At 43.7% G+C, this 13,834-nt stretch overlaps 1 protein-coding gene across 1 annotated transcript in view; it reads left to right on the plus strand.

Moving 5' to 3' along the window:
• The first annotated feature begins 1,654 nt into the window (after positions 1-1,654).
• Positions 1,655-13,834, plus strand: part of SYBU (syntabulin) — a 121,232-nt gene continuing 109,052 nt past the window's right edge. The window contains exon 1 of the mRNA XM_069957180.1: positions 1,655-1,742. The gene's annotated coding sequence lies outside the window, so the exon portion shown is untranslated. The remainder of the gene's footprint in view (positions 1,743-13,834) is intronic.

Here is a 13,834-nt window from a genome sequence, read left to right on the forward strand (position 1 = left end):
AACCATTTCATTATAATATGGTAACTTTTTAGCGCGGCACAACATTATTATTATTACCTTTTATTATAGTTTTATTGAGTGGGAGCAGTAACCACTTGTTGGTAGCCTGCAGCTATATGGACACTGGTAACCTACTAATAGCTGTGTCTGTCAGGAGAACGGTTGTTTTTTATACATTTTTTATATCCTTCTCAACTATGTTATTCAAAAAGTTCCATAGACTGATCTGTACATTATCTGATTATAATATGACAGTGATGATATCAGAGTATAGGCAATGATTTCTGGAATCATCAGGCTCACTAGTTATAATAACCGGACCTGCTGCCATCTTATATCTTCCTATTACACATGTTCCCTGATCTGATCCTGACTTTCTTGTTGTGGGTATTTTCTTGTCTTTGGAGATGACAGCAGCAGTTTTGAGTAGGTCGCTGTACATATATCTCCCATCTATCACAGCTGTCATTGGGAGGGATTGTCCTAGTTTACCACAATCACAGTTTACTTTTTTGCTTCCTCAGCTACACTGATCGCAATGAAGCTGATGTGGTTGTCACTATCGTCTGCATAGAAAAGAAGACAAACGATAAAAAAAAAAAAAAATCGAGATGCAAACTTGATTCTAGTGATAATTGAATGTACAGAATGTTGTAGAATATATAGGATAAAGAATAAAGCTATCCTCTCCTTTGGAGGAACCAGATTTCCAATAATTGACTTTCTAAGGAAGATGGGAATATTTCGGTCCTGTTCCTGCCTTTTAATTTCTTTATCCGCCAAGAGACTCATTAGGGAACGTAGCTGCGGAGAGACATAAATGATTTACATTTTTTATGGGAAAAAGGAGAATTTTTGTTGTTTTTTAAATCTTCATTTACTTCAAAACTAATAAATATGAAAAATATTAAAGGGATACTCTGAGAGAAAAGAAAATAATAAACATCCTGTTCTTAATTCCCATGGTCATCCTGTAACATCTTCTAGTCTTCCGCTTCGGAGATGGACCTGTCTCGGCAGTGACAGCCCGCCCAGTCTATGACTGGCCGCAATGCTCTTCTGCTTCAAGCTCTGATATCTGTGTCACAGAGGAGGATCCCGCACCTGAAGCCACACGATGTGATGCCAGACTGAGAGCTAGGAAAAAGATCGGACACCTCCTCACTCTCATCTTGCAGCCTTTCCTTGATCAATATAAAGAGCTCTGTACACCAGTCATGGAGGGACTGCTAGGTGAGGGCAAGCCAGGAGGCATGAAAGTCTGTGGCACTTAAAGGGGTACTCCAGCGAAAAGCTTTTTCCCAGTAATTGAAACACATTACAAAGTTATATAACTCTGTAATATGCCTCAATCACCTATCTGCCCCCCTTCCCTATATCCCCCCCCCCCTTAATCCCCCACCAGGAAGTGAAGTAAACTTATTCTTACCTAATGACTGGTGACCCCCAGGCTGCTCTGTGGAAGCTATTTTATGACAATGACATCATCAAGAGGGAGGCGGGTCTAAGCCCTGTTAAGCCAGCCTCCCTTTGTCAGATGACTAAGGTTGCTCAGCTCTGATTGGCTGAACAAGCTGTAAGCCATCTAACAGTTTTACAGAGTCAGTTAGACATCACAGGAGACAAAGTGCATCATGGGAAACCCCAAACCAGGAAGTAAAGAAAAAATGAAGCCACCAACTGGAGCTTCAGGGACCTGCAAACAGCAGGAAATTCAAACAGAGACAGACTCGGGAGGGATGGTAAGTGTAAAAACTATGCTTATGATTGTGGAGCAATTGTACCCCCTATTGGTGAGGTTACTGGCAGTCTGACCCCTGGCGATCAGCTTGTTATGGCCTATCCTACAAATAGGAGATAAACTGAGGTGGGAATACCACAGATATTATTTCTGATCGCTGTTACATAGAAACTTAGAAGATTGTCAGCAGAAAAAGCCTCCTGGTCCATCTAGTCTTCTCTTTTAGTATTTCCCTTTTTATTATCTTAGGATAGATATATGTTTATCCCAGGCAGGTTTACATTCAGTTATTGTAGATTTACCAACCACATATGCTGGAAGTTTTTCCAAGCATCTACTACTCTTTCAGTTACGTAAAGTTTTCTTTTTTTCCTTTTGAGCCCCCAACTAACCTCTCACTGTGTCCCTTTGTTCTTGAGTTCAGTTTTTTATCAAAACATTTCCCTCCTGAACCTTAATGAGTCCTTTAACATATTTCAAGGTTTTTATCAACGAGCTATAAGATATATTCTAAACCATCTCTTTTGCTGGAGTTTGTACTATTTTTTTTTATAAATGTTTTCTTTCTCTTGTTGAGGAATTTCTATTTTTCATGTCTATTTAATTATCCTCCTTAATACCCTTGTACGCCTGGACTTTATCTTCTGTGTCACTTGTCACACGGTCTGTTACTATGGCTACCTTCACTGTACCTTAACAGCAGAATCAGACAGTCCTTTGGTGCTTTTTGATCCTCGGAGATGACTGCAGAGTGTTTCCATAGTGTTTGCTTGGGTTACTGGAAACGCCTTTGTCTCCTTTAGGGTACAAACCCACTTGCCGGATTTGCAGCCAGTCCCCTTGCTGCGTATTTGCAGCGAGACTCGCTGCGGATCCGGTCGCTACTCTTTTAATGGAAGACAAAATCTCAGCAGGGATGTACATCCCTGCTGCGATTTTGTCTGCAGCCCGCCCCATTAACCCCCCCGGCCGACAGACATTATACATTACCGGGTCCCCGTTCCTGCTTGCTTCGGGGCTCCCAGTGTCTTCACGGCCCGCCTGGCCAATTAGTGCGCTGCGGCGGGGCAGCGCACTGATTGGCCGGGCGGGACGTGCCGGGAGCCGCCGAAGCAAGCAGGAGACGGGTTCAGGTAATGTATGTCCTGCCCGCCCCCCTGCAGCCCCAATCGCCCCCGGCCGCACCATTGCCCCCAGCCCCCGGCCGCACCATTGCCCCCAGCCCCAGGCTGCACGATCGCCCGGCTGGGTGCTGCGGGGTTGGGGGCGATCGTGTGGCCGGGGGTTGGGGGCGATCATGCGGCCCAGGGGCTGGGGGCAATCGTGCGGCCCAGGGGCTGGGGGCAATCGTGCGGCCGGGGGCTGGGGGCGATCATGCAGCCGGGGGCGATCGTGCGGCCGGGGGCTGGGGGCGATCGTGATGCCGGGGGCTGGGGGCGATCGTGCGGCCGGGGGCTGGGGGCGATCGTGCGGTCGGGGGCGATCGGGGCTGCAGGGGGGCGGGCAGGATACAATATACATTACCTGATCCCGACTCCTGCTTGCTTCGGCGGCTCCCGGCACGTCCCGCCCGGCCAATCAGTGCGCTGCCCCGCCGCAGCGCACTGATTGGCCGGGCGGGCCGTGAAGACACTGGGAGCCCCGAAGCAAGCAGGAACGGGGACCCGGTAATGTATAATATCTGGCGGCCAGGGGGTTAATGGGGTGGGCTGCAGACAAAATCGCAGCAGGGATGTACATCCCTGCTGAGATTTTGTCTTCCATTGAAAGAGTAGGGGCCGGATCCGCAGCGAGTCTCACTGCAAATACGCAGCAAGGGGACTTGCTGTGGATCCGGCAAGTGGGTTTGTACCCTTAATCAAAATTTAAATGCCCTGTGCCCTGGTGGCTGCCTCGGAGCCGAAGCTGGGACAGCTCTAGTTCTTAAAGACAACCGTCCGGCCATCAGTTATATCTCCTCCGCCCGTCTTCCTACACACAGGAATATTCGGTATGGTCCTGTGTTCTCTATGAAGAGGGGAGTAGAGAGCGCTCTGGCTGCAATGTATAAAGGGGTCAGGCATGATTTTCCATCATGGCCGAACCCTATGACCACCAACATCATTTGTCAGTGGTTGTTCTAGACGGCCCCATATACTTTATACAGGTGGCCGAATCCGCTGCAAACGGTGGTTTGGGTCAACTGAGGTTTAACATGTAAAGCCATATAGTTCTATATGTCAAATGCCAAACGTCCATTCTACAAATGACATTTTCTTATTCAAGTCAATATTTGTTCTGCACAGGCAACTGCATGAGGATTCGACCTGACATTTGCACTTATATTTTTTGCAATATGGAGATGGCGGTCTGCCTTACTGTGTAATATAGAGAGTGGTACTGCTGTGCTGTCATAAGACTTAAGATACAGTAAATGACTATGAACCTGAACAGCATTGTCAGACTATGTTCTTATCAAATCCACTGATATCAGAAAGTTATATAGATTTGTAATTTACTTCTATTAAAAAATCTCAAGTTTTCCCATACTTATTAGCTGATGTTTGTCATGCAGGAAATATTTTATTTCCAGTCTGACACAGTGCTCTCTGCTGACATCTCTGTCCAAGACAGGAACTGTGTCTCGGTTATCTATAAATCCCCATAGAAAACCTTTCCTGCTCTGGACAGTTCCGGTCTCGGCCAGAGATGTCAGCAGAGAGCACTGTGTCAGACTGAAAATAAAATATTTCCTGTATGACATACAGCAGCTAAGAAGTATGGGAAGACTTGAGATTTTTTGATAGAAGTAAATTACAAATCTATATAACTTTCTGACACCAGTTGATTTGAAAGAAAAAAAATTTCACTGGACAACCCCTTTAAGAGTGGATTTGGATTACAAGTACTGTTACGGAACAAATTATGCTCGTAATCCAAGGCACCACTGTATATTACAAGATTTTCAGTAAGTCCAGGATCTGTTTAAAAAAAAAAAGAAAAAAAATTATGACAACAGGTTCTCTTTAAAGTGTCATTTAGTAGCTCAGATCTGCACTTTTTGCCGCAGTGCTACATATACATCTGATGGATTCTAAATGCCACGTTCTCTTCCCAATTATTTCTCTGTATTTCATTACGTACATGACCTCGATTGACTATTCCCACTCGGGCCATATCGTGTAAAAATGTCTACATGACCCATTTTCAGCCACGTTTCTGTTTCCCAAGAGCTTCATATAATAATAAATCAAGATATTCCTCGGGTCCGTCCATAACGGCAACTTTAAGCAGAAAATGATGACGTTCAGAAATGTGCCAAAACCAAAAGCAACCAATAAGAACTTTAAAGCTAAATATGGATTGGTTGATATTTATGTACAGTATATGATTTAAGGTGTTAAAAAAAAAAAAACACCCTTCAGAGGAAAAATCTAAGACGAGTCAAATTTTTGATCGGTTGCGGTCTGGGTTTCCAGATCACGACCAATCAGTAGAATGAGTGGGAAGAGCTGCTTGCTGCTTTGGTGCTTTCCTGCTTTGTGTCTATGGGAGATGGCCCTAAAGACTTACGGTAGTATTACACAGTTATCGGCCATACTTGGCCAACTAATCATTGTGTGTAATAGCTCATGTTGAACTGATTGGTCAGGCTAGGTATGAGCGCAACTCGAGCATGCTAATCGTTCGGCATTTGAATACCGGTGAATGAAGTTCGATGCAGTTCTAGGAAGTTCGAGGAAAACATGGATACAGCCTCTATAAGTTCCTGAGAACCCATCTGTATGACAGCAATAATGCATCTGTTCTTGTATCTGGATCAGCGTAGGAGAGAAATGAATGACCACTGGAAGCAACATGCCTACAGGGTATCAGGCAATGCTTAGGTAAATACAGACATCACATGGATGGTGCCTCTATATTGTGCCCCTTCTCCTTTAAATCTCCTAGCCGCTCCTACATATGAACATGTTCAGTATGTTCACAGGGGGGGGGGGGGGGGGGGGGGGGGTAACCACAGAGAGACAGCTTTCCTAAAAATATAGTCAGCTTGTAAAAACTAGGGATGAGCAAACCGAACCGTAAGAAAACAGATTCGTTACAAACTTTGCAAATAGTTATGTTCGTCACCGAATGGAACTTTAAGAAAGTTTGTAACGAATCTAGTTAAAATAACAATAACAAATAAAATCTAAGAATAGACTATAATCCCTCGTATCCTGGTTTTCTGTAAATATCAAGATGTGTGACGTGAGACCTTAAGTTAGTCTCCTCAGATATACCTGGGTGCTGCCTAATCAAAAATTTTATGTGACAGCTGTCTGTGAGTATCAACCAAGACAGAAGAGAGCAACTTCAGTGTTCAAGCTGATCTACTTTATTAAGTCAAAATCTCAGTTTATATCTTTACAATAAAGCTTCAAAAAAATAATAGGAGAACCCCATTTAGCCGCAACAATAAAAAGTTAAAAAAAAAAAAAAAAAAAAAAAAAAAAATCAGTAAAAAAAAAAAAGTCCAATCCCTGTCCCAGAAACAAAAAGTCCCATCGGCTGTCCCATCACTGCACAGTTGTGTAGAAAAATGTTGGCGACTCATTGGGATTCTTGGTGTCCAAGACCGTGCACCCCAGAGCTGATGTCTGGTCCTTTAATTATGGGCAAGGGCAGTAGATGTCTGTTACTGCCCATTGGGTCAACATCCTCCCAGAAGACCCAGTTAGCCCATTCTTGCCACTGTCACCTCCCCGATGCTTTAGGGGGCCAGTCCTGCACAAGTTCTGCCTTCACCACCTTGCAACCGACCTGCCCCGGTGTCTTACCAACGATGTCAGGCCCAGCACTCTCAGGCTGTCATCCATTTGGTGAGCCTGGGTGAACGAAGCCACAGTGGGCAGGAGCTCCTTCAGACCATCAGGGAGGAGATATATGAATGGCTGAGCCAAGGTCAACTAATGGTGGGAAGTGTTGTAGCCCACAACGGGAGGAACCTTTTCTCTGCAGTGCAGCAGGGAGTCAAACACCTTGTATGGCACATGTGATAAACCTCATAGTACACAGGTTTCTTCGAACATTTCCTGCCAATTGTTGATCCCTTTTGAGGACACGACTCTGTTTGTGAGCAGGCATGACTATGGGATCAACAACATCATCCCAATCGTCTGTATTCTGGAAAGTGCGCTGAACAACATCATCAGCGAGGATTCCCAAGCCAACACTCCAAGGCTGAACATCCTCCTCCTCTGTCAATTGTCTGTTCTCAACCATACTGGCATGGGCGCAATCAGGTACTGCCTCCTCCTCCTCCTCCTCCAATAGTCTCTTCTCAACCATACTGGGTCCAATACAGTACTATTACTGCTGCTGGTTCCACTGTCAAATGTCTGTTTTTCACCCTACTGGGTCCAAGGAACTTTGTGTCCCATGTCCCGTGTAATCTCTTACACCTTGGCTAATTTTTTTTCACTATTTTTGCACTTTGATTATTTCCACTTTTTTCATTGTAATAGCAACTGCAACTAAACAAAACTATTTGCAATTATTCAGCCGTTATACTGTAGCAAGGTTCATTTTAGGTTTGGTTCGTACGAATCCAAACTTCACTGGATCGAACCGAACCAAACTTTTCAAAAGTTCACTCATCCCTAGTATAAACCCAACACTCCCAATCCTTTTCTCTATTGACATCATTTGTCATTAACCCCTTAAGGTCAAAGCCAATTTTCGTTTTTGTACTTTTGCTTTTTCCACTTTATGTTTAAAACACCATAGCACTTGCATTTTTTCACCTAGAGACGTATATGAGCGCTTATTTTTTGCAAAACCAATTGTACTTTGCAATGAAAGGCATTATTTTTCCATAACATATGCTGCGAAACCGGGAAAAAATAATTTGCGCTGTAAAATTGAAAAAAAAAAGAATTTGTTTTGATTTCGGGGAGTTTTGCATTTACGCCGTTCACCCTATGGTAAAACTGACTGGTTATGCATGTTCATCAAGTCGTTACGATTAAAACCATATGTAACATGTATAACTTTTATATTATCTGATGGCTTGTAAAAAATTCAAACCATTGTTAACAGATATATGTTCCTTAAAATCGCTCTATTCCCAGGCTTACAGCGCTTTTATCCTTTGGTCTATGGGGCTGTGTGAGGTGTCATTGTTTGCGCCATAATGTGTTCTTTCTATCGGTACCTTGATTGCGCATATTACACCATTTACCGTGCGAGATCAGGAATGTAATTAATTAATAGTTCGGGAGTTTACGCGCGGTGATACCAAACATGTTTGTTTATTTGTTTATTTATTTATATTTATAAAATTGGAAAAGGGGGTTGATTTGGACTTTTAATGGGGGAGGGGATTTTTTATTAATAAAAAAAAACATTTTTACTTTTATTTTTACTTTAACTAGAAGTCCCCCTGGGGAACTTGTAAATAAAGAGCACTGATCTCTCATAGAGATCAATGCTGTGTATATACACAGCAAATATCGATTAGATCGGTCATAGATTGCTATGGCCTGCTGCAGGCCATAGCAATCTATTGCCAAGCCGGGATCAGCGTCATTCGGACGCTGAGGCCCGGCACGGGCAGAAGAACGGATCTCCCCTCCGCGATCGCATCGCGGGGGGGGGGGGGGGGAGATCTGTCCCACTAGACACCAGGGACAGGGAGAGCACAGCATCTAAGTGCAGCTGTCAGGACAGCGTATCAGATACGTCATGGGTCGTTAAGGGGTTAAAGAGTCAAGGGGTCACAGTTCACCTTAGACAGTGGGCAGAATCTTCTGGATTGTGGGTTATGTTTTAGAATATTAATTGCATACCAGAACAAAACTTTTTTCATTTTCTCATGCTCTTTGTTTTATTCCAATTTGTATATACACAATAGATTGGCTCCACAGTTAGGCACATGCATTCTTTGTAAGACATTTAATCCTTGAATAGTATACCTGTCAGGGCCCCTGGGAACACAGAGACACAGGACAAGTGGACCCTATAGCTAAGACCCCCCACGCTGTCCCTACCTACTTGCAGAACAGGCCCTAAACGACCGTCCGCAACTGGGCGGCGTTCCCTGTGCAAATACAGACAAGACACAGTACAGACGAACAAAGCCAGAGATACAACAAGGTAACGGTGAAGCCAAAGCCAGAGATACAACAAGGTAACAGTGAAGCCAAAGCCAGAGAATGTAACAAGGGAACTGTTACAACTGGGAACAGCACAAGGAACACTGAGGACAAGAGGAGAACAATGAACCAAAAGACAAAGAAGGTAATAAACAAGCAGGGGATCAGGAAACCAGGAATACAGACAATCTGAGGAAAGGCAGGATCTACCAGACAGACAAGGTGAACAACACTATCAAGAGCCCAGATTGAAGGAAGGGAGAAGCTATAAGGGAGCAGAAGTCCTGGACTCTAAGCAGATAGGCTGAACAGGAGAAACACACAAGAGAAACACCGAAAGCCAGAGGAGAAGAGACCTGTCAATCACAACACAGCAGACACAATCAGTAAACAGACCACAGCAAGGAAGGTGCAGGGAAAATTAAAAAAACATGGACCGGAACACATGGCATAAGCAGAGAACACAGTAAAACCAGGAACAAATCATGACCTTTCTCAACAGGTATACATTGGTGGGTGGTAGAAAAGTGGGTGGTACCATCCAGCACATGGCACTCTTTCTTTTCTACCACTCACCAATGTATACCTGTTGAGAAAGGTCGTCTTAGACCGAAAAGTCCATTATGGTATACTATTCAAGGATTAAATCTGATACAAAGAATGCATGTGCCTAACTGTGGAGCCAATCTATTGTGTATATACATATTGGAATAAAACAAAGAGCATGCAAAAATGAAAAAAAAAAAAAAAAAGTATTCTGGTGTGCAAATAACTTTCTAAAAAAATTGTACTGACATTCTAATTGCACCCAATATTGTGTGCAGATATACTAGCAACCTTGAAGCTGGTGGGTTAGGCAGAATTTTTTGTATATGAACATTTAGAAGTCTCGGCTGTTGGCACACATCAGTGACCTATCCTGTGTATAAGCCATCAATTTTAAACACCCGATCACCAATCCGCCTCGGACAGACACTGTATTAGGCTCACGTGATACCAGCCCTATTCAGTCAGTAGCTTTTATTTCACCTGACGTGCCCAGATTGATGTGACCAACGGGATGATCTAAAATTCCATATTTGAAGATGTAATGACATTTCTGTGTAGCCGTCTCTTGTGAACCTGCCACAAAAGCTTCTGAATAATATATCGCTTTGATGCCAGTGTTGTAAAGGCGAGCGAGCACATCAGACTAACCAGTCAGAAATCTGACACCGCGAATAAGCATTTGATGTAACCAAGTACTGATCAGCCCAACATCTAATACCAGGCTCACAAGGGGAATGTCATTTATAATACATGCTGCTCCATAATAAAAGACTGCACTGTAACTTTAAAGGGGGGGGGGGGGAGTTGCATTGTATGAATGTATAACGTTGTGGAATATTTATTGTCAGTATAAGGGAATAGTTCAACTAAAACTTATACAGTTCAGTGAATAGCGGCCACAGAAAACCCTGTCAGTTCACACAATGGAGCGAGCGGCTCCATTGCGTGCAGTGGGGAGTTGTGTTCAATGGTGAATTGAAATGCGGGCACACACAGATGTGTCTGCATCCCAATTCAATAGAATTGAAGTTCATCCGATATTCACAGACACCTGCCATTCTGTGACACGGCCGGGTTACAGAACAGCCGGTGTTTCACGTAGTCAGTGATTGGCCGAGTGGACTGTCACTACTGAGAAGAGTCCTAGAAAAGGAGCCTGAAGATGCTGTAGGAGGGACCCGAACATGCTGTAGGAAGACACCGGGGGAACATTGAGAGGTAGGAATAGAATGTTTGTTATGTTCTCCACCAGAGCAGCAACATATTAAAAGTTTAAAATGAGCAAAATATCCCTTTAAATTCAGTTTGTGAAATGGGGCAACTTAGCAGACTTCAGTGAGGTGACCTACTGTATGTGCAGTGACCTGGTACCTATATTCCAGCTACTTTAAGCCCAAAGTAGTCGTGTGGCCTGGGAATATCTTGCACAGTATCTTAAATTGTGTCTGGGTATTGTATGTACTGTCATTTTCCTTGTCATATTGTTGAAAAAAAAGCTAAAACTACATACACTGTAGTATAATGGAAGCGCAAGAGTTAAAACTGCTTTGCATTTGCCACATCTGGTGGTCACATGTCAAAGATGTGATTTTGGTCACATAACCTTCCCACAGACTACTCTGACTTGAAACATGCTCTGAGGGAGGGGTCTTCTAGGGTTCTTTTTTCTATCTCCACAAAGCTAAATCCTGCCTTCAGACTGGAGAGTTTTGGTTAACCCTTACTTGACCAATGGAGTGAGAACACGTAATTTGGAGGTTTCACCCAAGTCTTATTTCAGTGTGTACACTAAGAGAACAATTCTACTTTTAAAAACTTACTCCTTAAGGTCTCCATACACTTTATACTTTGGTCGTCAGTATATAGTGTATGTGGGGCCTCCTGAGACTCCTCCAACACATGTTGTCAGTGGACTTAGGGGTTGTGCATGATGGGAAATCTCTGCTGGCCCCTTTGTTCTCAGAGAGAACCAAGAGCTGTCCGTCGGCCAACTGTTTGGTCTACAGTTATCTCTCTTATCCTCCCCATACACAGGAAGTTTGGCATGGCCGAGTGTTCTTGTGCTCTCTGTAAATGTTAAAGAAAACTGTGACCAAATCCCCACTGCAGGTCATGACACAAACCTTATGCTCTAGGCTAGCTTGCGACATAACGTTCCACATGCGGTTCTCTCGGGTAGGTTGATGGAAAAGTTGTCAGACAGCAGCCTGAAATATGTGTCATGTGATTGTAGCCACTTTAAGAATTTTAGTGACTTCAAGGGATGTCCTATCAGGCTGTTTGTCCTCTACACTACGGATAGGGACTATTCTTAGCACGCTTCTCACCTCATTACTCAATGTGACTGTGAACTTCTGTTATCCTGCTGCTAATATATACTGTATATTCCCTTCCTTATGTTGGTAGGAAATCTCTAATGATGTAGATACTGACAATGTCCAGGACAATTCACTGATCCTAAAAAGAAGTGTATGACTTTTACTTGAAAAATAAAGGTATATAAGACTGACTGAATGGATATAAGGTAGAGATGAGCGAACCGGGTTCGGGTTCAAGTCGATCTGAACCCAAACGATCGGTATTAGATTAGCGTTGGCTGCTGAAGTTGGATAAAGCTCTAAGGTTGTCTGGAAAACATGGATACAGCCAATGACTATATCCATGATTTCCACATAGCCTTAGGGCTTTATCCAACTTCAGCAGCCACCGCTAATCAAATGCCGAAAGTTCGGGTTCGGATCGACTCAAGCATGCTCCAGGGTCGCTCATCTCTAATATAAGGTCAAGCTGCCCCATATATATACCATTGACCGCTCCTGCCTTGTTATGTACAGTCAGATGGCTATGGTCTTATGTTTGTGATCGGCTTCGGCAGAACTGGAAACAGGCTTTTTATTTGTTTAATTTGTTGGTACATAATAGGAGAACGAGAGGCATAGTGAAAAGCCCCTGAGCACCACTGAAAATCTATTACTATCAAGGGCCAGTTGTTAAAGGCGATTTTCAGAAACTTTGTAGTTGGGTTTACTAGATAAAAAATGCATTTTTATCATGAAAAAGCAGTTTGAAGCTCTCCCCCCTGTCTTCATGGCTCTCTTATGGAGAGGGGGGGATGGAGATAAGGCACCAAAACAGGACAACAAAGAGTTAATTTACAGCTACATCGACAGGCTATCTCCTCTGACGTTAGCACTGACCTCTTTGACCTCTGAATACCTGCTTTCACACAGCTCCCACTTTGTAATCCTTTGTTCTCTGCTCTCTGCTGGTGACTAATCTCCCTCCTTCCCCCTCCCCTCTCCATAGGTTACACAGGGCCCGACTGATGTAAAAGAGTTAAGATTTCCTGATAATGAGCAGTGGATCAGAGAGAGGAGGGGGGGGGGACATAGGGAAAGTCTTTTTGAATAAAGATAATGGCATGTTTGCCTAATACAGCCAGTTACAAAGTTTCTTAAAATCACCTGTACTGTTGATTTCTGAAAAAAAAAAAAAAAAAAAAACAGTGACACTTTAAGCTCTCAGACACCAGCGCGTAGGTGAACAGCTCATTATAAGACCCCTAAATGTAACCATTTTAGTTAGCCTGTGAAGGGTGTAGATGCACTGTATGACAATCTTACTTTGCATTTTGTCTACCCAAAACTAACTTGTCCCCTATCAACAGGATAGGGGACAGGTAAGAAATTGTGGGGGGTCCAACCCCTTTAGCAGAGTGCTGCACTTGACTCTCCGACGGCTCCAGAGTAATGAATAGAGCCGCATGTTCAAGTGCCATACCCACAGTTGTATACATAACAAAGGAGTCAGGGGCGATCTGGAGATTGGCGGGGCAGTAAAGGGGTTGGACCCCCGCAATCTTTTACTCCAGTGGATAGGTGACAAGTGAGTTTTGGGTGGACAACCTCTGTAAGGCAATGTTCACATATCGGGGGAAATCTATCAAAGTTACGGTAGGGGCGTAAGCCAGTGAGAAGGCACATATTCGCCTCTTCTCCCTGAAGTACGCCTGCCATATTCCCCGCTCGTCTGATGGGGGGGCACAGGTGAGCACAGCAAGGTGGGAAGGAGGCATGACCGTTGGAAGCATGTGTAGGTGGGACCTAACTTAAGACCGTTGTACGAGTACGCCAGTCCTAATATCCCCCCCCCATAGTGTTTAAGTAGCGCCTAATTAACATTAATTATCACTAGTTTGCCATGAATTGCGCAATTCACTGTGAACTACCATTATTTCGCAGCAATTATAACAGAATTGCAGCAGAATAGTGCTAATAAATGCTAATTAAATGCTATGTGTGAACATAGCAGCTGTAATCCTGAACAGGTGAACACACAACCTCTAAGCTGGACAGCAAACAGTCTCTAAAGTGGATACTAGAAAGTCTCTTATTACTAAATATGGTGGCCCGAGGTGTCACTTACAAGT

This window comes from Dendropsophus ebraccatus, chromosome 2 (genome assembly GCF_027789765.1).
Source record: "Dendropsophus ebraccatus isolate aDenEbr1 chromosome 2, aDenEbr1.pat, whole genome shotgun sequence".
Lineage (NCBI taxonomy): Eukaryota > Metazoa > Chordata > Amphibia > Anura > Hylidae > Dendropsophus > Dendropsophus ebraccatus.